Here is a 25,156-nt window from a genome sequence, read left to right on the forward strand (position 1 = left end):
GGCCAGCAGGACTTCAGCCTGGCTACATGGTATATCATGGTATACCGCATGGTACATGGCCAGATTATCACCAGGAGCGGCCTGAGTAGCTGTGTGTCCTGGTGGTGGTATTTGTGCTAGGACGTGGACAATGGTGTGGAATGTGCCTTTGGTGAGCTTGCAGATGAGAGGAAATCAGAGCGAGCAGTTGATATGCTGCATAGTTTGGTTTCCAGGCAGCTGGAACCAGACTGAAGAAAGGGGGTGATGGGAACACCATGAAGTTCTATAAAGACAAATGTGAAATCCTGCACCTGGGATGGAATAACCCTGTGCAGTTGTATGGGATGGGGAGTCAAGTGCCTGGAAAGCAGCTATACAGAAAAGGACTCGAGGGTCCTGGTATACGGTAAGTCGAACGTCAGTCAGCACGTGGCTGCGAAGGTTAACCACATTCTGAGCTGTATTAGTAGAAGTGTAGCCAACGGGTTGAGAAAAGCAATTATTCACCTCTGCTGAGTTCTCGTGAAAGCACACCTGGAGAACTGTGCCCAGTTTGGGGCTCCCTGGTGCCAGAAAGGCTTAGATAAACTGGAGAGAGTCAACCTTGGTGATGTTGGGGCTGGTGTGCATCATGCAAGAAGCGACTGGAGCTGGGTTTGTGCAGCCTGAAGAAGAACAGGCTGAGGGGGAACTTAATTGCTGTCTACAAGTACCTAGCAGTTTTAGAGAAGACAGACTTTTCCTGGAAAGGGACAGAGAAAGGGTAATAGGCAATAGTCACAAGCTGCAGCAAGGGAATTTCTGACTAAATGTCAGAAAAGCACTTTTCACAGTGAAGTTGATCAAACACTGAACCAGGTTGTCTAGAGAGGCTGTGAAACATTTACCCTCGAATATAGTCAGAACTTGACTGGATAAAGCCCTGAGTAATCTCTTTTAACTTTGAAGTTGGCTTTGAGCAATGGGTTCAGCTCCAGAGGTCCTTTCCAACCTAAATTATTCTATGGTTCTATGAGTTTCTGGGTGTGAATGACCAGGTAATAGGGGTTTAATGTGTACTTCCAGTATTTTCTGGTCTGGGACAACTTACCAACCGGTCACAGCCCTGCAGGGACAGGACTGCCAGTCTAGACCAGAGCGGCTCAGACCCAGAGGCACTATTTCTGTTTCAGATTTATTCCATCATTCAGAATATCTCAGCCCCCAGTTCTCTGACAAATAAAAATGTGATGATTTTGACTTTTGCCAACATCGTGCAGCTCTATACAGATAATCAAGCGTACACAGGCCTGTGTACACGTGTACGTGCCTGTGATCATGGAGCTCTATTGAAGTTAACAGAAATTAAGAGAACCTTGGGACAAAAGGCGGGTTTAAAGAGCTCATTAAGTTCCCAATTTCTTTACCTGAAGATAATGAAAAACTAATCAACCTAATGATTGATTACCTTCCACAGAATACTTCAACAGTTTTACAGGCCAGTTTTTGTAGCCTGTAGACTTTCAGCAGTGCAAACATTTAATTGTGGGAGTTTTGAAGTTACTTACCACAGGGCTTTTGGGTTTTGTTTGTTTGTTTGTTTTTCTACAGAATGCAGCAAATATATAGGAATCCTTAAAACTGGAGACAATGTAGCTATAGCAAAGAAGACTATTTTCTGATTTGGTTTTTTTGGCATGAGTACCGAGAGATCACTGTGAGTGAAATTTATTGTTCTCTGATGGGCACTCTCCAGACAATAAAGAGAATAGCTTCTATTCTGAAATCAATGTTTGCAATTTTCTACTTCTCCTTCAAATACAAAGAACGCATTCTTTTAATTCACAAAACCAATTACTAGATATTCCTTCAGTTTTGTTCACTCACTGGTACTTGCAAATAGCAGTTTATTTTTGTTTATTAGATTAATTTAAATGAGAGTAGCCATTTCATTTGAAGACTTTAAGTTGTAGGTAGTCTTTCTCAGGAAAAAAGAAAAACTCAATAAATTGTCACGACAAATTATTTTCCATAAGTAGTTCTGCTGGTGACAGGCCATGTATTAAAATTGCACTAGCTCTCAGATACATTTTTTGGGGCAGGTCCTCAGGGGGCATGAAATGGTTTAAATGGAACTTTTCTAATTTACAATAGTTGAAAAATCGGTCTATGATGTAGCTAAGTATTTACAGAACACATAGCTGAAATGACAATGCACTTTTCACCATTTTTCCAATGATCAATGCCTTTAATAATGTTATTTCCATGTTTCAGCTTTTCTAAAAAAACCCCACACCTTCAACAGTCCTTTAAAGAGAGTAAAAGATAATTTTCCAGTTGTCTGTATTCATGTGACCCTTGTTATTAAAGAGTTCATATGTTGGAGCAAATGGCTATGACAATATGATTAAAATTAATAAGGGCACCAAAACCAGAAATAACTTTGGAGTATCAATCTCTTTTGAAGTATTCAGAAATTTAAAATGAGAAACCAGGGCATCTCTCTCTGACTTTCAGTTTGCTTTGCTAATCCTTTCCAAACTCGTTCTGATTATTTCTGTCGAACTATTTCACTTAATTCTTTGAATTACTTAGTTTTGTGTCTCCTACCTCAAAAACCTGTCGTCATTTCTTTCCTGTGCATTGGTGAAATTTGATACTAACCTGAAGTATGTTAGAGGGGAATAAAGACATAGATACTTTCCCTTCCTGGGCCAGCAGGTGCAGTTCAAAAAAACCTCTTTATAATTCTCATTTGCAGTGTACTGTTGTTCACAGGAAGTCTCTTACTGAACCTGTGAAATTTTTAGTAATCAGCAATGGGGTAAGAAAAAAGGAACCGAGGTAGCTGAGGTACTGCTAGCTCTGCTTCGTGATAGAGCAATACATGCAGGTCTAGATTTAATGCTCTGGTAATCTCAGCGCATTGCTCCAGCCTGTGCCAGGCCGAACCTCACCTACCTACATTTTGGAGTGTAGAAGCAAATTCTGAGGCTTAGGAAGGAAAACTTCTATGACCAGAGGTGAGGTAGGGCTAGTATGTGCTGATATTACCTCATGGCACTCAAAGTGTGAGGGACAGCAAATGGAATGAAGAGGGCTGAGAGCAAGGAGGCTTCAGACTGTCAATAAGGGCATTGCTGAATTCCCATTTGGACCGCTCCATATAATCACACAGCATAGTAACGTAAACGTTGAGATCAGTGAGCTAAGCGTAAATCTGTTGAAAAGGCTGCAATTCTATCAGAATCACTGAAGCTGTTCATATACTTTTCAACACATGGCTTTAGTCTTTGATATCACAGTTATAAGAATGGCTACTAACTTTTAAGTTACCTCCTTTCATTCTCAACACTGGTGTCTAGCTGGCAGTAAGCAAAGGCGGAATTCCATACAGTGGTGTTTTTTCCAGGCTGTGTTCTAGCTGTAGTTTTATACCTCCAGTGAAAGAATTTATAGGTGAAAGAACTGTTTGTTTAGCTTTCTTGCAACACAATATTTTACAAAACTCTGGTTTAATTCTTGGTTTTATAAAGCAAGAATCTTTGCAAATAAGACCAGTAATAGTTTTTTTCAAATTAAAAATAGAAAAGAATCACAAAATAAAATCTAACACAGGCTAACACTTCTTTTTAACTCCAGCGACAGCCAGTATTTCCCTTCACCCCTTTTCACTTGACTCGCTGTGGAGCCACCTTGGATGTAGTTGTGTCATGAGCTAGACTAAATGACTTGACTTATGTCAAGAGAGAGGTTGTTTCATTTCCTGCTTGTCATGGACAAATGATTTTTTTAATGGTCTCTCCACCTCGTGCTTTCTGAGATACTGCTTGTAACACTGCATAAAGGAAATATAGCTGAGGGCAAGACCTTGGCATACTTTAATATAACTTCTGATCTGGACCCTGGAAGATGTAGCTTTAAACTAAAATTTTTCTCCTATAGCATATAAGGCCTGGTGTGGACTGTTTAGCTTGGTAAAGCAGGAAATTTTATATTTTTATACATTTATGTTTAAAATTGAAAGGCATTTAAAGGCTTGTTATTACAGGTAAGTTAATTCCTCAAAATTCTAGATACTTTAAAATTTTAAGCATACCATAGTCAATGTGAACTTGCAGCTGCTAAAGTAATAAAACTTTCTGTTGGGTTTAGGATCATTGTTCTTGGTGATAACAGCTTTATTTTGGTTTTCCTGAAACTTGAAAGGCTACAATGGACAATAACAGACACATAAGTTGCCCCTCCATTTTCAAGAATAAAATGAATTCACTGATGATCGTTTGTTATCATTATCTTCAGTACTTAACAGTACAGCAGAAAGCTGACTTGAATTTCGGCATGAGCAGAGAGTGATAGATCTTCTCCATTAAGGGCAAACTAGAAAAGAGAGTAAAGACTTTCTTTCTCAGTCTCTTGTTCCAGGGAGACGAGAGTCTGTGCAAACCTTGTAATAAATACAAATCGCCTCTTTTGCAGTGCTGGTTCCTCTGTGCCAGCCAAGGCCCTATCCTCTCCCATTGCAGGGAAGCCGCAGTCTCAGGGAATCTGTTCTTTCTCATCCCTGCAGAGTAATTACTTTGGGAGGCAACACGAGCACACTGTAGACATGCTATTTGGGGACTTACAGTCCTCCTGCCACAGGCAGATTTACAGGCAGACCATAGAGACTTGCCTGTAAGGTCTTAGGGGCTGTAAATCCAGTGTAAATCGCTTACGATCACATAAACGGACACAGAATTTAGCTACTGTTGTGGATATTCTGTACTGTGTCTCTGAGAAGTGCAGCACAAACCTGTCTGGGAAATGTCTTTACACCCCTTCAGTCCAGGAGTGTTTCATCATACTCTGCAGTAAAAAGGCCAAGGCGTCTCTTGACCCTACAGCAGGCTTATGCCTTGGACCTTGCTTGAATCTGCCATGTTAAATGGTGGAACTTAATCCTGGTACTATCTTCTCATCTCTGCCTTTTACTTATGATGTAGGAGGTGTCGTTCACCGTACCAGAACACCACCCCCAGCCACCACTATGGTTTATACAGCTCATTTCGGCCCTTCAGCACTTTAACCCAGTATTTAAGGATCAGCACAGAGCAGAGAACCCAATTATCTGCACCCAGACCATCTCCATGGTGGGAGAGGGGGGTGTATCTTTGGTGTATTTGCTTGTGTCAAATAAGAGAAAGGTCGTATAGTCCTTGGTGTTAATAGTGATTGAAAGGACCTACCTGGAAGTAAGTTTATGTGTTAGCATCATCATTATCTTCTTATCCTTTTTAAAAAAAAACTATTATACTAAATGCAGTTGCCACCAGTTTGCTAGGTGACAAAAACCCGACAGTCTAGTGAGGTACAGGGGAAAAGGTGGAGTAATAGATGAGGAAACCAGACAGAAGTCTTCTAAACCCATATCTTAGCTTCCAGAAGACAGACGTGCACTTTATGCGAATGTTTATGTAAGGTAATGGCATTTCAGAATGGAATCAGGGCAACAGACCACATAGAGGCTGTGTTCATACTGCAGGGATGTGCATTTGGTGGCATATATCCTGTCCAGGACTCCCAGGTGGTCAGAGCTTGAGGATGGAGAAGAGAATGAAGAGATGAGTTGTCATCCTGACATGAAGAAAGGACATAGCTTTAAAGAAAAGGCATATTCTTACAAAGCATGAGGCTGTACTCACCTCAGAAATCAAGTAGAACATGCAGGCCAGATGTTTAGTTGCTACGAATATAAGTTCAAGACTTTAAAAGAGTTACGCTCATTTGCCCTCACTGTTCCTTTGACAGGATTTCTATATTCTTGCAAAGCACAATCAGCAACAGCTGAAAGAAGCCAGGGGAACTGATTTGGCCGCTGCCAGAGCAAAGCCATATATCTGACAGTCGTTTATTTGTTGTTTCTTATGCTGTCTCACAGGAAAAGCAAGTGGGTGAGGGGGAAGCCCCAGAGAACCAAGTAAAAAATAGAAGTCACCAGCACTCACCACATCTTCCCTCCCCTCCCCTCCCCTCCCCTTCCCTTCCCTTCCCTTCCCTTCCCTTCCCTTCCCCAAAATGGCAAGAAACAGCAACAGGGGACTTTTTTTATAGGGAGAGAAGATTCCTACCAAAAAGCTTTATCTTTTAGGCATACAGGTATGTTTCATAGCTTGTTTCATATAAAAGGTAAAAAAGAAGAATCTTTCCATAAAAGAAAATAAATAAAAGACATTTCAGAGCCTCATTTGTTCATGCTATATGAGTTTCCCCCCCTCTCTAAAATACTGAAAATAAGCTTAAGAATATCAATTCACTTACCCTGCTCTCTTTTACATTTGTAAAACATGTACATGGGGGTTTTTTTGTTTTGGCTATAAAAAAGCAACAACAGAAATCCATTAATTCTGTCAATCTTGTGAGAAATATCTAACAAAGTCTACTTTAAATATTATGAAAGAGATGCAAATATTAGGTTTTCAGTCCAAAGGCATGTCTTTAATTCATCTCTAAATGTTAAATTTGCTTCCTTCAGTTTCCTGTTAACTTCCTTTCTTTCTCTGGAGCTGGTCTGATTTTTGGCATCAAAAGATTTAAGCTTCGGAGAGTCATAGGGTCAGATTGTTTTATACACATACAGCTGTCCCTAAGGTTAGTTACATCTTTCAGACTTCCACCTTTCACTATAAAGCACAGATACTGGGATGCAGTAGTCTAATCTCCATTTTACATAATGCATTACCGATAAGAGCCTGAAAATGAGATGTTTATGTTTTATGCACTAATCTCTTGATCACAGAGCAGTGAAATGCTTGAGATAAAAAAACTTGGAACACAAGCACAGAGCTGCCCAGCGAAAAAAAGTGCAAATAGTTCTGCAAAGAGAAAACAAGTGATGCATATGCTGAAGATCACCCTTCAATCACCAAACAGAGGGAAATTCTCCTAACATGAAAACACCATAGTTAGTTCATTGACACTAGAATTAGGAGACTGTTGTGAAATATGTAGAGAGCCCAGGAAGGACCAATTGATTTCTCAGAATTGTGAAAGAAGTATATCAATAAACACAAGACATGACAATTCAAAATGAGAGCATGAAAAAAGGAAAATGTTACAATACTCCTTAACATATTTTGAGAGTGAGAAGCTGGCTGTTCGTAATGAGATGGCAAGAGAATAAAGTGCATAAGTAATTTGAAAGGTTGAAAAAATGACACAAATACCTGATTTCTCAGAAAATATCACAAGTGGTGTGACTATGTATATTTGATGTGCTACAGAAATTTTTAAAAATCCAGAGTGTACAAAATGTCCAAAAAATGGTAACGTTATCAAAATTAGAGTGAAATGGGAAACTTTGGAGATTTGGGGCTTTTGCCATGATTGGTATCTCACAGCGTGTGGCAGAACACCTGCCAAGTTTCTCATGAAGCTGGATGACTGAGAATGCAGAGAATTGCTTTCCCAGTTCCTTGTGTCCCTGTCACCTAAGGAAGCAGCTTCTTGACTTTCCTGCTTTTCGAGTCCCAGCTCCATCTGGTCCATCTGCCAGGTATAGCCAGAATCTGAGCTGGGGGTCCTTGGGATCCCAGGATCCTGGCTGGCAGATCAGGCAGGAGGCTGAGGAGCTGATCCCCACCGGGGCAGGGCTTCCCAGCAGCACACTAGGCAGCAGCTGGCCAGTGAACCAGCCAAAATCCCTCCTGGCAGAGAAGGCTCCTCAGAGCACCGCTGGCACTGTCCCTTTCTCACAGAACGCTTTGGTGTTGATGGACTGACATATTCTATGGGAAAAACAGTATATCAGAAAATTTCCTGACGATCCTAATTCCCAGTCAGCTTTCTGAGTTGCATAAACATGACTTTAAACAGGTGTGAGAGACAGCGTTCCTCATAAAAGTATTTGGAAAGGTAAAAGAAACAAATGAGAGTAATTCCTCATAAAAGAAAACCAAAGAAATATGTATGCCCCAAATATCATGACTGTTACTAACTGCTGAAAAAACCAGGCATAACAGTGATTAGAATGATCAGCTGTGCATTGTGCTGCCAGTGGAGAGAGATGACATTAGAAGAGGGACAAACTGGTATTGTGCTGTGTAATGACCTCCAGGAATTGCCAGGGGATTCCTACCAACGCTGCCAATCTCCTGTTAAAGGAGACAAAATTTATTCTACGTAACAGGGACAAGAATGACACGTGGCCAAATGCTTCACTACCCTATTTCCATCCTAGCTCTTCTGTTTGAGATAGCTGATTTTGGTATCCAAAAACCAAAGTGCACTAGAAGAATTGTGGCTGAACTTTTATTACGATGGATTTGCATGGAAAGAAAATTTTCTCTTTTCAGGGTAGTTGCTTGTTTTGAGTGATCTCTGTGTAGCTGGAAACATCTGCAGTAAAAGTAAATGAAAGATATTATCAGAATTCACTTTCAGGTAGAAATTTTGTCGATCACTTTAAACTGAAGAAATAGTTGCACCATTAAAATAAATTTTTATGGAACATTACACAAACGAATGTTTTTCCTTTGTATTTCACTTAAAAGGCACAAATTAAAAATAGCTTAGAAGGCATTTTTTAGGAAACAGACAATTTGCTTCATATTTGCATTCACTGTATATTTTGGAATACCTAACCCTATAAAAAGTGATGATATCCATGATTTTGTGGAGTTTCAAGCCCTTTACATGGCATTAACCCATTTTCTTTGCACAATTCTCTGGTTAACTCAGGCAAACACGTTGTTGTTTCCCGTATCAGCAAAACTACTCACAGGAATGTAACTAAGCAAAAACTTACAGAGTCAAATGAAATGAAAGTTAATCTGGCTAGAGCTTTGGGTATTTCTCAGTTATCCATCTGGTTATTTTTCAACTATGAAATATTTTGAACTTGTTTAAAATAGCTTAGTTGGCTATGTATACTATGTTATTTATTTTATTTAAAAGTTAAAAGATTCTGTTTCAGTAACACACCAGATTTATTTGTTAGCAGAGCAGGAAAAGTAACCGAAAAAATGTTCTTATACTATCAGCAATAAATTATTGTGAATTTAAGTGCTAAAACACAACAGTTGTTTAATTCAGTCAAAAGAGACACAGAATAGTTAGCATCAAAAAGGATGGGCGTCTAGTTTCTCATTAGGTTTTTCTTCAGAGTAAAATGCGTGGTGCCTCTATTATAAGAAATAAACTAGATATTAAGACAATAAAAATGTGCATCATCTGTTCAGTTCTAAAACTTACATCATAGGGCTACAGACCAGTTGCTGAAATGCACATTTAATTCCCTTCCTAATAAGGATTTCACTTATTAAATATGTAAAAGCTTTATTGTTCCAGAAAGTAATGAGAAATGACCTGATGAGACAGGAAAAAAAGACACAGTGTAAATTAATGTTTTTGTGGCATAGCCTAAAATATATTTCATGAGGCAAAACAGTCCTTGCAGATGGATATAGTTGTAAAACAGGGCAAATTCCTGTTATGAAACAGTTAGATAATTGGCTTGTGATTTTTTCCCCTGTATTTTAGTGCCAGAGAAGGAGTCATAAAACCACAAGATTCTTATTAATAAAACAGAGTGTCATGGTAATATTAAAGCTACACTCACCCTTGGCATTACAGATAACACGCTCTGTGCCGGACTTTCTGCCCCTTTCCCGGGGCCGATCTCGGGGGACTGGCGCGGGATCAGCGGCCGTGTCTCCAAAGAGCCGTCACCGCTGCGCCCTCCCTGCCTTTCCTTCGCCAGCGCCCAGAAGAGGGAAAAGGAAAGGAGGACGGGTATGGAAAAGGTCCGCTCAACCCGCCGGTTCAGGCTCAGACTTACCTGCTGTGCGTTGGTCTGTCGCACTTTATATACGACAGCTCTCGGCATCAGAAATTCTCAGGGCAGTGCCGCCAACGGTCCGGCAGCATCTTAAGGGAACTTCGTCGCCCTTTAATCTCTCGCTTGATAGAATGGTGTATAAGAGCAGGCTTTTTTTTCAGCGCAGGGTTTACAAAAGTTTTGAGTTGTGCTGTATTTGAACAATTTATTCCAGACACACCTCAACAGGGAAACAGTCTTTCAGAATGTTGCTATTTACTAGATTGGCATTCAGATCTAAATTTTTTTTTTTTTTTTTCCCAAATTTCAAGGTCGAGTATATATCGTACAACAAAACTGGTTTACTTATTTGTGGGATTTGGGAGTCTGGGATTTGATCCACTGGTTACTCACAGTAAGTTGCTTCTTTCCACAGGAATAATTCTTGATTTACCCAAGGGCAAGGAAGGGAACATCAGGTCCATAGGTTGAAGTCCCAGGTCCTGCCTTCCTTCAAGCTTAAGTTAATCACTGACTTGAGCAGGCATTCAATCCAATTATACAGAGAATAAAAGTTGTTGGATTGCTATCTTAGGTTCTACATGAAAATGAATTTTGAAATGTATTTTAGCATTGCTGGTCCTGAACAGTATTTTAGTAGCATAAATGAGACTGTTGCCTCTTTCCCAGTGGAGCCGTCATCTCATTGATATTGAATTGTACTTCCCTGCTGCAGACACAGTAGGACTGACAAAATTCAAGTCCCATTGAATTTTCAAGTCCCATTAGAAAACACTAAGGCTCAGAAAACCTTGATGCCGATTTAACGTAAAATCTATAGTTAATAAAAACATTGAATGCTTTCTTTTAATCGTGAAAAGATTTCACTGTGTGAAAGTTGAATTCTTTTTTTTTTATTATAAGTGAGCAAGTAGTGATGAAAATACATATTCAATAGACTGGGTGAATATGATTTTAGTTTCATGTACAGTTGTTTCAGAGGATAAACTGGCAATGGAATTGCATCATGTTTTTAAGAGAACCCAAATTTTCAGTTCTAAAGAAACTAAAAGAGGAAAGATAAGAGTGGTGGTATTGATTTGCTTGATGCTTTTCTATTCATTTGCTTATAACGTAGATATCAGAAGTCAGCAAAACCAACCAAAGATGTGAAATAAAAGAACAAAATGAGTTCTTTCTCAAGGACTTTTACTAATCAGAAAGGTCAACGTGGGCAAATTAAAATTCCTGCTCAATACAAACTTCAATCAAAATGTGTACATTCAGTTCAAAAAAATTAATGAAACTGTCAACATAAACAAAATTGAAATAGTTGTCTCTTTTTTTTGCCTAGATCCTAGGAGCATAAAGACATTGCATTTATTTTTACCTTCCAGCAATCCGCAGACAGTAGTTATCAGCCTTTGCTGATAATTTTCTCAATGTGTATTATTTGTACAATATGAACAACTTTTTTTTTTTGGCATTTCATCTTTAGAATGCTTATTTTTCCTCTTTTTTTTTTTAATTAAAAGGCATTTAGGTTAATATAATTGCAGAAATGATACATGAAAAAGACCCGTTATGCTTGTTATAGCTCCTCATCCTTTCAGTGTTACTCCCGAAGTGTTGTACGCTTTTATTGGACTCATTCCCTAGCGTACAATGCGTCAGTTTGGATTTATTCGGTGCAGTTCTGAAATGGCTTGAGCAACAGAATTCACACCTTTTTCTCTGAGAGACTAAATGAGGAGGAGCTGAGGTGTGTGCACTCAGGGAAGAAAAGGTTTTTGGAGAACCACTGGAATTGTTGGGACTACAACCCAACGCTCCGTCACAGATCTCCGTGTTACTTAACCCGGAGGAGCAGAGGAGGGGGTTGTGTGCGCGTGTATTAGTGTTTTGTTTCGGATCAGAGAGGCACCGATGCCACGCTGGGATGTGGGTCAGGATCAGGCCCAGTGAGGGGACCCCGAGTCAGACACGGCCCCGGCATGGGGCTGCCGCAACACAGGAGCTCAAGTCTTCTAGCAGCTGCTCATGTGGCCGTGCCCTCACCTACCTTCATCTTGAGGATTCCCCAGCAGACAAGGAGTCTTTGGATTACAGGTCAAAGTGGGGGTGACTTTTTCAGAGACATATAACGTGATTGGGCTGTGTGGTTCCTGACCACGTGGATAGTCCCTTGCCTAGTGTCAAGGTGTTGTTCCAGAGGGGAATGGACCTGAGTGTCTCCAAAAATATTTCTTATCGAAGTATTAAATTATTGAGTGGGCATCCGTCACTTAACAGAAAAAGGTTTAGCACAAAATGTTAGATTTTTGGCAAACAAGTGTTTGGCATCTTACACTTACCTTTCAAATCTAAATTGGGTCACACAACCATCATTTCTCCTCCTCGGTAAAGAAAGGGCAGAGAGCGAGCGGTTTTCATGAGATTGCAGTTATGTTCTTACATCAGTACTAAAGCCTTGTCCCGCTTACAGTTCTGTGAACCAGAAGCGTGGAATCATTGAACTATACCTGCACATTTGCAAGAAGTTTTGATCCCTGGGAGAACTAAAACCAGATTCATATTCTTAGCTGGAGACTTGTGAATCTGTAGGAACCAATGCTCTAACAGACTCCCACTAACCTTTTTAATGAACGTTGAGAGGTGCAAGGCTTTGTTTTCAGGGCTAGTACCAAGATTAAGGTAACCCACTATAATTAAATTTTACATTCCTAGCGGGGAGTGAAGGGGTTAATATTTTCACATTCTCATTGTTATCAAAGGTGGAAGAAAATATTTTTATTAATAAAACAATATGTCCTGAGACTAATGACTCAGCTGAAAGCTCATAAAATTAGTTGCCATAAAACAGATTAAATTTAATGCAGATTGCATGGTTTTTTGTTGTTTATAGTTGTCTGGCTTACATTTTTTTTCTTCCTTTATATTCCTTTAAAGTAATGTCTTTGCGAGGTTCTGAGTTAAAAGCTGTTCTGCACTCATTTTTACTCTTTTTCTATGAAGAACTGACAGATGCCTTAATAAAGAATGGACAGCTGGTTTATAGACAAAAAGGCACAATCAATTTAGGCTACAGTTTAAAAGTACATAAAACAGCTGTACCCTACTAATGAATTTTAATAGTTTTGCATCTTGCGCATCATACCATTCGAAATATCCATAATTAAATGTGCATTTTGTTAATGGAATCTTCCCCTTGAATCATTAAAAGGAGCAACTTGTACTTTTTCTAAAAACTTCTCAGACATGTTTGGATAACTGTTTTGTTTTGGCTTGGGCTGGTTGCTTTTATATCGCAGGTTTTTTAAAGTTATTTCAACTTTCAAAATGCAATTATTCTCTATTGATTTGTTTGACATACAAAATGACTTCTTTTCAGTTCTGTCACCATATAGCAGTTGTTAGCTGTTTTCCCTTCTAATGTTGCCTTTGATTTCCAGAGAAGCAGTAACTTTGTGAATCACAAAAGGCAATATAACCATTGAAATACATGGAGAACGGACTGGGAGGAAAGGATGCTAAAAATCTTCATTTTGTGTTTACACTAATAGAAATGTGATGATATGAAATGGATAAGAATAACAAAACCTTTAAGGTAATCAAAGGAATATGGATTGGGTACTATATTAAAAAGAATATTTATGCTCTACATTGAAAGCTCTTCTGTAGTGAACTCAGGTTCCAAAATTTCATATTACAGATAGAATGAGTGAGTCTGGCACCATCAGAGAGAAACACATCTAGACTGTATCTCGGCGATATGTTGTGTGTATGATTGCAGCAAGGGTAGAGGTAGACTAGTTGGCGCTAGACAGCAGTAACAGTTGTGAGCTGGTGGCCATGGTCTTTTGGCAGACACGGTTCAGGTTGTCCCAGTATCTTGAATTTTTGCCTGAAGGGTGAAAGAATTGATGTCCCTATCATGGGTGTCACTGCTAGATAGATTAAAGCATCTTCAAATAGCCTCAGACTCCATACTTGATACTAAGCAGAAATAAATATAGAAGTGATTGATCATCCTTTAACCACAATATCCCAGCTGGGTGCAAAACTGGAAAGTACCCGTGTTTGGACCAACTGTAATTCCTGACTGTAGCCATTGCTTAATCAGCTGGGAGGGACACGTTGAGTACCTGCTGAGCTGGATGCCCATTACTCTTCCAGTGCCACCTGCAAAGTGTAGCAAGCAATTTGCTTGCAGTTCTTAGCTATCCCTTTACTGTTTTCCCCCTCAGTGTCCCTGACTGTCTCTCCATACTGTCCATATCTCTTCCTTATACACATGCCAATGTGTGTGTATATATATATATATATTTCAAACCCCTCCTGCAGTGGTTTAGGACCCACATCTAGCCCTTCCCCTCCTTACAGAGACCTTCTGGCAGCGTAGTCTCTCACCTGGGGAGATCCAGCCTTTGGGTCTCTATTTATCTCGGTTGTGGCAGTCTGACAAACAGCCCCAGACAATTTTGTTAGATCTAACAATCAGAGCTTTAAAGTCCGCTCAAAAATAAAAAATAACTTCTACTTTTTATACTGTTTATCTGCAGCTGGATTTATGATATAATACTTCCAAAATTAATTTTGAACTTAATGAAATGAATTAATATCATTTTGAAATGAAGAAGAATGGATGATTGTAACCAAGTTTTTGCTATATGAAAAATGAAATTTCATGATTGGACCACTGCTTGGAAGTAAAGAGTATATCATGGTTGTTATAGTTTCTCATTAGGTGGGAAACTAATGAATCCTAAGTCATCAAAATTACTGGTAAATGGCACTCTGTAACCTTCAGTATTACCATAACTTCAGTATTCTCTGCATTATCACCTTTTCACTGTTCTATGTCCAGCTAGCTAGAGTGGAAGATTTACATGATGGTTTTACCTCTGTTAGTGTTCCAGATAAGGTCAGGGCTGCACTTCAGAAATAAATCCCCGATCATTCCTATGTATCATGCTTTGCTTTACATCAATATCAGAGCATGTAAATTTGATTTCTTTGAAATGAAACTGAGCCACAAGGGTCCCCCTGAGAGCACACCTAATGGACTCCAGCCAACAGGCATTCGTTCCATGGGGCCAAAATTTTTTCAGAGAGACCCTCCCCTAAAATACACACAGTATGGAAATCTGGTCCTCAACACCACTTGTTTTGCTTTACAGCTCCATTTCTGCTGTACTGCATTGCAGGTTAAAGTGGATGTAGATGAACTCACCTCACACCCAAACTATGGCCTGGGGCATGGGTGGTGAGCATACTGAGGAGTATGTTGGAGGAGAAAGCTTGGACCTGTGCTTTGTGGATTCAAGGGGATGGGCTAAGTATGCGTATGACTATGTTTATTCACTCAAAATCTGCCCCTACTTATCTCAGCATGTAGGCATAACATTTTATTTCTTAAGCTCTTCTGAGCTTTCCTTGACAGGAAAGGAGAGGTATGATATATTCATCCTTCCCAGGCTGATATCTAAACAGCTTTATCCACCGTAAATTGGAACGTCCCTGAGAACATCCTTGCTGATACAGGACACCACGTGGTAATCACCACTTGAAAGACAGAAATCACCACTGTAAGCTATCCACAGATTCAAGGATTGCATTTGTATTTTACATTAAGTAAAATTAGGTAGTACATACAGTATTGATAGAGTATGAAAAAAATCCCACAAGCTTAGAACAGCCCCATCATAGCATCTGTCCATGCAGGTGAATGCTGCATTCTGTTCTGTGCAGTAACATAGCTTTAACTAGCAGAACAGAATAAAAGTGATTGCGTCCAACCTGAACAAGGCAGTGGGGGACATGAAAGCTTAAGGAATTTAATTTCTAGGGAAACAAAAGACCGAAGTTCCTTAGGCAAAGGACTGAAGTGATCCAGGGAGAGGAAACAGTGCTGGATGGGTACCTAGGTTTAGCTACACAGCATTGGATGCTAAAAACAATGGACTCAACAGAGATATGGCTTTATGACATACTATAATTCTCTCTGCCTTCCAGGTTAACCCCTTCTTGTTCCACAAGCAATATAAATTACCATCCTTTTTTCTCTTTCTCATAAATGACCACCTTATCAACTATCCCCCTGCTAATGTTCTCTCAGATACCAGTCAAATTTTCTTCCAGGCAGTTTGGACTCAATGTTTTCAACATGTATTTAGTTTGGAAAGATATTTGCTTTTGTCAGGTCTGAAGAAGGGTTTGTGTTTCAGCAAACTTGTCTGCTTTTTCCCCAGCAACATCAGGTGGTCTAATAACAGGGATTATTCTACCCTACAAATCTTGCCTTACTTCAAAGGAAAGGGCAGAATTGCCTCATGTTGTCACAGGTGGTAGTAATGAATATTGTATGCATGCTGGATGTTGATGATTAGCTTTGATGAATTGTTAATTTTCACAAAGTTTATTACTATCTTGTAATTCCTACCTTTCTTCATAACTCATAAATGATCTCTTAAGTCTCTGGTGCTAGCTGTTATGAAAACAGAGGGAACTGGCCTATTAAGTACAGTTTAATTCTTATCAGCTTAAAAAGTGTTAAATATACCAGATGGGGAGGAAGGCAGAGGGATTGGCACCAGACTTGTGGAAATCAAAGTCTCAAGATTAAATCCTTTGTTACTATCACTTTTTCTAGTGACACATCCCCATGACTTAGCAAGAAAGTCAAGTGGCCTGGTTTTGAAGGACCCTCCCCTTTAATGTCCAACAGAAAGGATTTTCCCAGATCTTCAGGTCTTTCCACTAATGACATGTCCCCTATAAAAAATTAATTCCTTTAGATGTAAATTCTGATGAGAGATGAAACCGAGTTTTCTAATAAATCATCCATTGTACCTTATCATCCCAGAGAAAAGTCAGAAGAAGCCGGGTAGGAAATATACATGTAATATTTTCCTCTTTCCTTCCATTCTCTTAAGGTTCCTAATTATTAAGACTTGAAAGTAAAGTTTCTTTGTGTCAGGCCATCTCTGTGTTGTTCCAAGTCCTTGAGGAACAAGATTTAAGAGCCTAGTTCTTTATTGGCTAGCTAGCCAGAACTCCTTACGTGATGTCAGCTCAGAGTATCAGTGAGCTTAGTTTTTGGAGGTACCCAGTTCTTCCCAGGCATTGAACTGGGGCAGTGAATTGTATTTCAGTGATACCCGAGTGTCTGATTTTTGCCCCTCTTCCTCCTACTCTGCAGGTAGGTTTTCACCTTAGGTGCCTAGTACAGAGTTCCAGTGTCCGCTCTGGGGAATGAAGCCTTTAATCTGTGTACCGTAGCTAAGACTATTATGCTGAAGCCCAAAGTAATCCACTGGATATAGTTTAGAACAGTTATGTTGTAGGTATACATTGGAAATGTGAATTAGAAAGTTGAGCTGAGCAGTGTTTAATGAATATCTTAATGTACATCATGTTAAATACTGCAGTTGATATGTTTGAGTGGGTTAATTTTAAAGCTGGTTTAATGAATAGGAGAAATCACAGATTTATCATAAACAGAATGAAAACAATTAATTTTCATTGACTATTGAAATAACAAACACATATATGCTTGCTGATTTTATTGAAGCACATCTGTGTGCTTCAGGTCTGACAACAGTGAAAAAATAGGAAAAATATGTGTCTGCTGAGAAATGGGTGAAAGCCGTCACTTTTCCAAAGCAGAAGATCACCATGTCCTTTCTAACATCACTGAATTGAGAAAACTACATTATACAACTTCGTTAATCCCCAAGAGATGCAACCTCTGAATCCAGCTTAATAAAAGCCTATTAACACAGAATGTCATATTGCTTTATGCAATCAATGTAAGGGAAGGTATTAACATAGGGACACCTCATAGAGATTCTTGCAGAAACTGTAAGCAACATTTCTGCATCTAATTGGCTACTCAAATGGAATTTTAAAATGCAGATTCCATCTGGTTTTAAAATTAACACTGCTAGAAGAAAGAACATTGAACAGGCTGCAAGCATGTCAATAACAAGTAAAGCGGTATAGCTAGGGGAGATCTTAAATTACATTTTCTCTATGACATTCCAGAGAATTTATCTACTGTAAATTACAAAATATCAGCTCTCTGTGTGCCAGCTGAAACTCACATGAGAGTCTTCTAAGAGAAGGAGAAAACCCAGTTTGCTGTTTCAATTCCTGCAAATAAATTATAAGTATCAGGTAATCATCCCTTTTAAAGACAAGAATATCAATAGTACACATGTACTCCATAATAAATAGAGAGTCTCATAGCAAATAGTGTGTCTGAGTTTGAGAGAAAAATCCAGTTTCATAAGTTCCTACAGAAAGATTTTTGTTGGTTTAGCTTTGAACAGGCTAAGAGTCTTTGTAGCTCAGTGTACTTAATCAACCCATGATGGTAAGATTACACAATGTAAGAATATTAAACTTGTTTACCTTGTTGTTTAAGTGAAAGGATACTGGCTTGTAAACCTAAGCAAAGTATTCTTCCTTCCACTTCTACCCCCTGTAAGAAACAAGACAGTATCTTCGGGGGGTAATTTCCTTGTTCGTCAATTAGAAGAGAGAGGTGCAGCTGATGCTCCAGACGTAAACTGCAGGGGAACACTACTGGGTCTCCAGCTCCAGGTAAATGTAACGCGGCACAGCTGCATTTGCAGAGAGTGCAGGCTGTTGTAAAGGGTATTGTGAAAATATGGGCTGCAGTGAGTTTAGACCGTAAGAGATACATAAAGCAAGATAAGAATAATTGGAGGGAGTCTCAAGGCACAAAAAAGAAAAAAGCTTGAAGCAACAGCAATATGCTTAAGTCCTCAAAGTAAATAAAGTACTCGGCTTTTATTCCATTCTAAAGTAGGCACCTGAAGATCTAGGCAAAACTGACCTCTCTACTGGATCAGAAAACAATGGGTAAGTTTGGTTTTCTTTCTTTCCATCTGCATTTGGGAAAGATTAAGAAATGAGCTGTGCAGTGGGCAACTGAGGGTTCGCCTGCTGCTGTGATAGGAGCACGGCTGTCTGCTGTCTTACCTGGAATATCTCCGTCAGTGCGCCTATCGTTGTGCCTTAGAGCATAAACCCTCAAGGTATGAAACTGGTTTTCTCTTCTGTGTTCACAGAGTGCCAGCAATGGTGCCTCTGTCCTGGACTGGTAACAATGTGCTGGCATGCTACTGGTATAAACTGGGCCTGCGGAGGCTTAAAGGAGGCTTCAGTTTTTCAGAGGAAGTCTCGAGTGTGAGTTCAGCCCGTGGAGGCTTCAGTGAACCCTGAACTTCCACTGAAAAATGGCTTCGATTGGTTGGGACTGGTTTGTATTCTTCTCAGCCTGAATTTCAAGCAAGAGGAAACTTAGGTAGGCTTGATACAGGTTGTGATGATTCTGAAGGGCAAAGAGGTAGGGGAATCCCACCCCCACACCTTCTTCTATCACACTTTAATGATGCATGTCAGTCCTCCCCCAGATGGAGCAGGTCCCTCAAGAGCATCGAGGAACAGCACTGTGAAGACCGCTCCATGCAGAGGTGGGTATGTAGAGGTCTAACATTAATGGTATTACCTGATTGCTTGCAGAACTTTGGGTTGTTGTTCAGTGACTGACCATTGACTTCGAATCTTTCCACCTCAGTTTCTTCATAGCCATCCTGTCCTATCTAATCTTTTGATCTTTTTGCACAGCTAAATGTTTTGTGCCTTTTATATATATCTATATATCTATATATCTAATCCAGAGATGACTTTGAACAGGAGCTGAGAGAACACAACACTCTGGAAAGCTGAATCAGAAATGCTCTGCACAGGAGCATGGTCTGAAGAGATATCTCATTTACTTTTTAAAGCTGTGAAGTCCTTCAGAATAAAAGCTCCAGTGGGTCTGCTTCTAAAACTTCTGAGGCTACTAGTTTAAAACATTACCACTGGTAGCAGTGAGAATGGTTGTGAGATGGGCTGTTAAAACCAAAGAATTGCCAAAGAATTTTGGAATCAGTGAGTTTCATCATAGAAATGTATGGAAAACATAAATGTTTTTATCAATGCCAGTTAACTACATCGTAAATTACTAACTAAATACAATTTTTGCCTTTATTTTAATAGATACTATTAACCTTTTTGCAATGATAGATATTGATTTTTCTCTGCAGATAAATCCAAGATGTGTTTTGAAGTTATACTATTGATTTAACTTAATATGAAAAGCTCTGTCCATACATACAATGTGCTATTAATTGCTCAAGGATATTCTACATATGTTATGGTATGGACTTATCAAGACATGATTACAAATGTAACGTTAGTTCTTAGCTTTCCATTGCATATGAATGTACATTTAATAGAAAAAATACTAGAAATATTGAAATGAATGGTCAAATTGTTTCTGATTTTCATAGCATAATTTGCTTTATATTTAATATTTCATTTAGCTCTGCTAAATATAATACACTATATCATACGTAGTATTTAGTAAGAAATATTTTAATTTCAACATCAGATTGAAGCCCATATTATCCCTAATACTTGCAAGAAATAATGAAATGCAAGTAGTTTTAGAGAAAGATCGAGTGAAAAAAAATCCTCAACCATTGGTTAGTTTAGAATATGAATATTCCATATTTACATTCCCAGTCAAACTTACAATTCCTAAATTAAAACCATTTTCAATGTTTTACTTTTTTTGGTGCAAGAAAATTATCTTTAATTATATCTCCATCTCAGTTTTTATTACTTTCTTCTGTCGTAAAAGAAATTTCTTTAGTTAGCATGTAGAAAATTTTAATATAATTCCCAAATATGTCTGGCTGAATGTCTGCAATATTAGATAGGCATAGACAGCTATCTTTGAACCAGCTAGTTTTCCCTTACACATTTTTAGGAATATGTAAAAGGTGTTTAGAGGCATTCACGGAAGAAGCTATTTTGGAAGGCTGTAAGTCTGCATTATCTACAACTTGTTTAGAGTTACATTATCAAGAAGAGGAGAGAGGTTCAGTGACACTTTGGACATATTCCATTATCCTTTTAACGTCAGGCTAATATTAGAAACAGAAATGCATTTGCCAAGTGTCTTTCAAGGCATTTATCTGCCTTTACCTCCTTCCTAGGAAGCATTTTTACAACAGTAAGACTATTTCTTTTCCCTTCAATAAGCCATTCCTAACAGCAGAAAAAGAGTTTAGAAAGAGATTATAACAAGGAAGATGAGCTGAAAACTCAAATGCGTTTTCTCTAAAGGCTTTTTCAATCTGATTTTATCAGTCACAGGAAGCAGCAAAAGAGATGAGAATTCTCTCTTCTTGCTTGAAGTAGGCCTACAGTTAATAGGTGGGTCCACAGTCCAGTAGATCTCAGAGTGAAAATATTTTCATCTAAGGTATAACCTCTATTTTTCTTCTACAAATTTAATCCTATTGATTTTAGTCACATCATTTTGTGCTGCATTAAAATAATTATTACCTTACAAGAATAACCTCCCTGAGTGTTTTTAGACTTTTTTTCTTTACTTTTCACTTAAGAAAATACATGGCTGTTTCATTTATGGCCAGTCCAACAAAGCACGTGTGATAAGGCTGAATACTGAACCATGTGAGTAGGACCGTTAACCGTGATGGTTGATGATGACCATGATATATGCAATATGCATACATCTTAAAACATATTTGCATTTTTAAGGCTGTTATCTGTACCCTTAACTAATTTGCCATCCTTATCCTTATTATTGTTACTTATATAGATGTCTCTCCAACACAATATTTTAGGTAGTTACGCTCAGAAGTGGTTGAGCCATTCCAGATGTGGCCACAACAGAGTTATATACACATATTACTTCTCTGATATTTGATTGCAACTTCCATCTGTGTTTAATGTAGTCCCACACTATCTTAAGTCACTTTTATCTTAATATGTTAGTATTTATTTGGCTTCTTTTGAAATTCATTATTTGTGTTTTCAATTAATATTCTTCCTAACCAGAAATCTGCAGTGGGTTTGGTTTGTTATACCTATGAAAATGTTCTTAGTAAGGAATTTTTAACTCACAGTCCCCTGCCCAGACACTCCTCAGGAAAATTAAATCTGTTATTTGTGTATCTAATGCAGGGGCATATTGAGGAAAAATGGTTATCTGTCATCAAGACATTCAAAAGTCATATGACCTGTGGCTATTTCTGGGAAAAGTAACCCATGGTTTAGCTAAAAGCAAAATAACATCTTATTTCAGGAAGGTCTAGATAATCAAGATTTCCAACTCCAACTGCTTCCAAGCAGGCAAGATAAAATCTTTTACTTAAGATTAAAATAGGGATTAGACAACTTTTCTGAGTTAGGGTAAGATCCTGAAGGTATGAAGGTGTAGCTCAAGACATGGGTGAGTTTAGTAACATTTTGGTTAACTTTGGTGTTTGAGTGTCTCTAACTCAATTTCTGATTTGGAATGAGAATGCTAAAATATTCAAAGAGTAAGATCTCTGGTCTGTTTCTTTCAAAGTGAGAAAGCTTAGATATTTTGGGTATATATCCAGACTCCTGAATTTTTCTCTTCATAGAACAGAATTAAGCCTCCAAGCACTTTGAAATGTGTCCATCAATAGTTCATCTCTTCTAAAAACCTCCTACTTTCTACTTGTTTTCTATCACTCGGATGAGCTGGAGCTAGCTGTGGCTCAACAAACATGAAGCTGTAAATTTGGTGAAGAATATTACAGTTGCTGTCCCAGCTTTCTCTTGAAGCTTATGGAAGGTCAGAGGGGAACACATAGCCTTGCCTTAGGATTATACAATAAGTGCTCATATGAATATTTGTGTCTTTGTTTACTGGCCTTTACAAAAGTGATTGATGCTTTATTCCCAGCCCAAATCCATCAATTCTTTCAGAAGCTGTTACTAAATTCTTGTCAGAACCATACACAGGCAGGTGCATTAAATTCTCCACCCTTATCCTTCAGCCACTTAACAAATAGCAAAGACAGCATAATAAGAATACCTCCTCTTCAGTTTGCAGCCCTGTGAGTGTAACCTCCTGAATGTATTAATGAATTTTATGAATGAGTTACTTCATAGCTGCCATGATCCTTAATCTGAAAGTTACTACAACAGATATATATTTCTTAGTAATACTCCCAAGTCCCTATTTGTATGCACTAGGATGACCTCAGTCTTGCCAAAGCATATATTTTATTTAACTCTTCAGAATAATAAAGTTTCTTCCAAAATCAAGTTATCGATTGATTCTTGAATAAGAATGTGCAATAGCTTCTGTCGTGGTTTAACCCCAGCCAGCAACTCAGCACCACGCAGCTGCTCACTCACTCCCCCCACCCAGAGGGATGGGGGAGAGAATCGGAAGGAAAAAGGTAAAACTTGTCGGTTGAGATAAGAACAGTTTAATAGAACAGAAAGGAAGAAACTAATAACGATAATAATGATACAATGACAATACTAATAAAAGGATTGGAATATACAAACCAAGCGATGCACAATGCAATTGCTCACCACCTGATGACTGATGCTGTTAGTTCCTGAGCAGCGGCCCCCCCAGGCCAACTCCCCCCAGTTTCTATACTGGGCATGACGTCCCCTGGTATGGAATACCCCTTTGGCCAGTTTGGGTCAGCTGCCCTGGCTGTGTCCCCTCCCAACTCCTTGTGCCCCTCCAGCCTTCTTGCTGGCTGAGCAGGAGAAAGTGAAAAGTCCTTGTCTTGGTCTAAACGCTACTTGGCAACAACTGAAAACATCAGTGTGTCATCAACATTCTTCTCATACTGAACTCAAAACATAACGCTATACCAGCTACTAGAAAGACAATTAACTCTACGCCAGCTGAAACCAGGACAACTTCTAATGCAGAAATTCCCTTTTTTTTTTTATTTTTCCTTTTTTCTCCAAGCACACTGCTATATTGTGGACCTGTGGTCCATACACTTTTGCCATTGAGAGTAAGAGAACACAGGCTTTGTATTGTGTTTGCAAGGCCTCAGGACTGAGGCTTGTCAGGCTTCCTTGGTCTGAACTTATTTTGACCTGCCTGGAGCTTTGTTTTTACTAGGTTTAGCTGCAACAGCAGTTTTGCTAATGATCAAGTGGCTACGCTTAATTTGTTTCACTTTTGCTTATCTTCGTATAGCATAGCCATAGTTTTATATAGAAGGTAGTTACAAGCAATTATTCCATGTAGACTGACACATTTATGGTTCTAATGTGGTGACAGAGTGTAGAGGAGCAGAGGCTTGGTATGAGAGTGGTGGCCGTGAGAAGTGGGAACAGTCTGGCACCCGAGACTCACCAGCAGTCATTTAATGAAAAGCAAACCTAGATCTGGGAAAAAAAAAAATCAGTGTTAGGGGTAGCAAGGAGAACAAAACGAAAGCACAAAAGATTCGTAAAATGCGCTACATAGGGAGAATCCGGCTGTCTAGACCCCGACCCGCTAACCTGACTTCCCAGCTGGACCCCAGACCTACCTCACCACCAGGGACGTGCCGGGGGTCTCTGGGCTGTGACCCCCCTGGTTCCCCTCGGCAGACCTGCCCTGCTCTCCTTGCTGGACACGGTGGGACTGTCCCCTTGCTGGTGAGGACAGTGCCCGGCCACCCCAGTGTCACCCCGGCTTCCAGCTCGCCTTCCCTGGGGAGCAGCCCGCTCCTGCTGCTCCGACAGACGCCTTTCAGACTTCAATTTGTCTGCAGAATTATGCCCTTCTTGTCCAAAAGATATCTCTGTTATTTTCTGAAGGCTGCCCTGGGCATCTGTGGTTTGCTGAAAATTTCATCTGTTCCCACCGCTGAGGTATTCTGGGGGATAATTTCTCTACAGCTGGAAGCACACGCCTTCTGTTAGTTATAACTAATGGCTGATGGCTTACCGGGAAAAGTGATGTTTTTAAGGTCATTAATCATTCCAGAAGGTGAACATGCAGAGGAAATTCAATTCGCTGTTATTTGCATAGATTCCTGGGAACGAGCGATCAGGGTGTAGCTGTCAGCAGACAGATCAGACAGTCTTGTTGCTCACAACAATGGCAGTTAGCAGCCTTCCATCGAGCCCTCCATCTAATCCGGATTCCTGAAGCATGTAGGAGTCAGCTGAGAGCAGTGTGACAAAATAGATACTCAGCCGCGCTGGGGAGACGACGCGAGCTTGTGTTACTGGAGGAAGTGAACTGAAAGCATTCAGACTTGCTCCTGTCCTGCCTTCAGTCCGTCACGAAATTGTCTAAACCTCAGAATGAAATTGTCTAAGCAGCCGATCCTCAAGTAAAGATCCTTTCGATGGCGCCAAACGTTACTGTCAAGTCAGCAAAGATGGAGCAGATGTAAGAGACCTCTCTCTATTTCTCTTCTATGTGTTAGCTAGAAAAGATGAAGCTTGTTGTTAATTTCATTCCGTGAAACAAAATTTGCCGCCAGGCAAAAATCATTGTTACATGGC

Source organism: Haliaeetus leucocephalus, unplaced genomic scaffold (genome assembly GCF_000737465.1).
Source record: "Haliaeetus leucocephalus isolate CR32 unplaced genomic scaffold, Haliaeetus_leucocephalus-4.0 Scaffold195, whole genome shotgun sequence".
NCBI classification, from domain to species: domain Eukaryota; kingdom Metazoa; phylum Chordata; class Aves; order Accipitriformes; family Accipitridae; genus Haliaeetus; species Haliaeetus leucocephalus.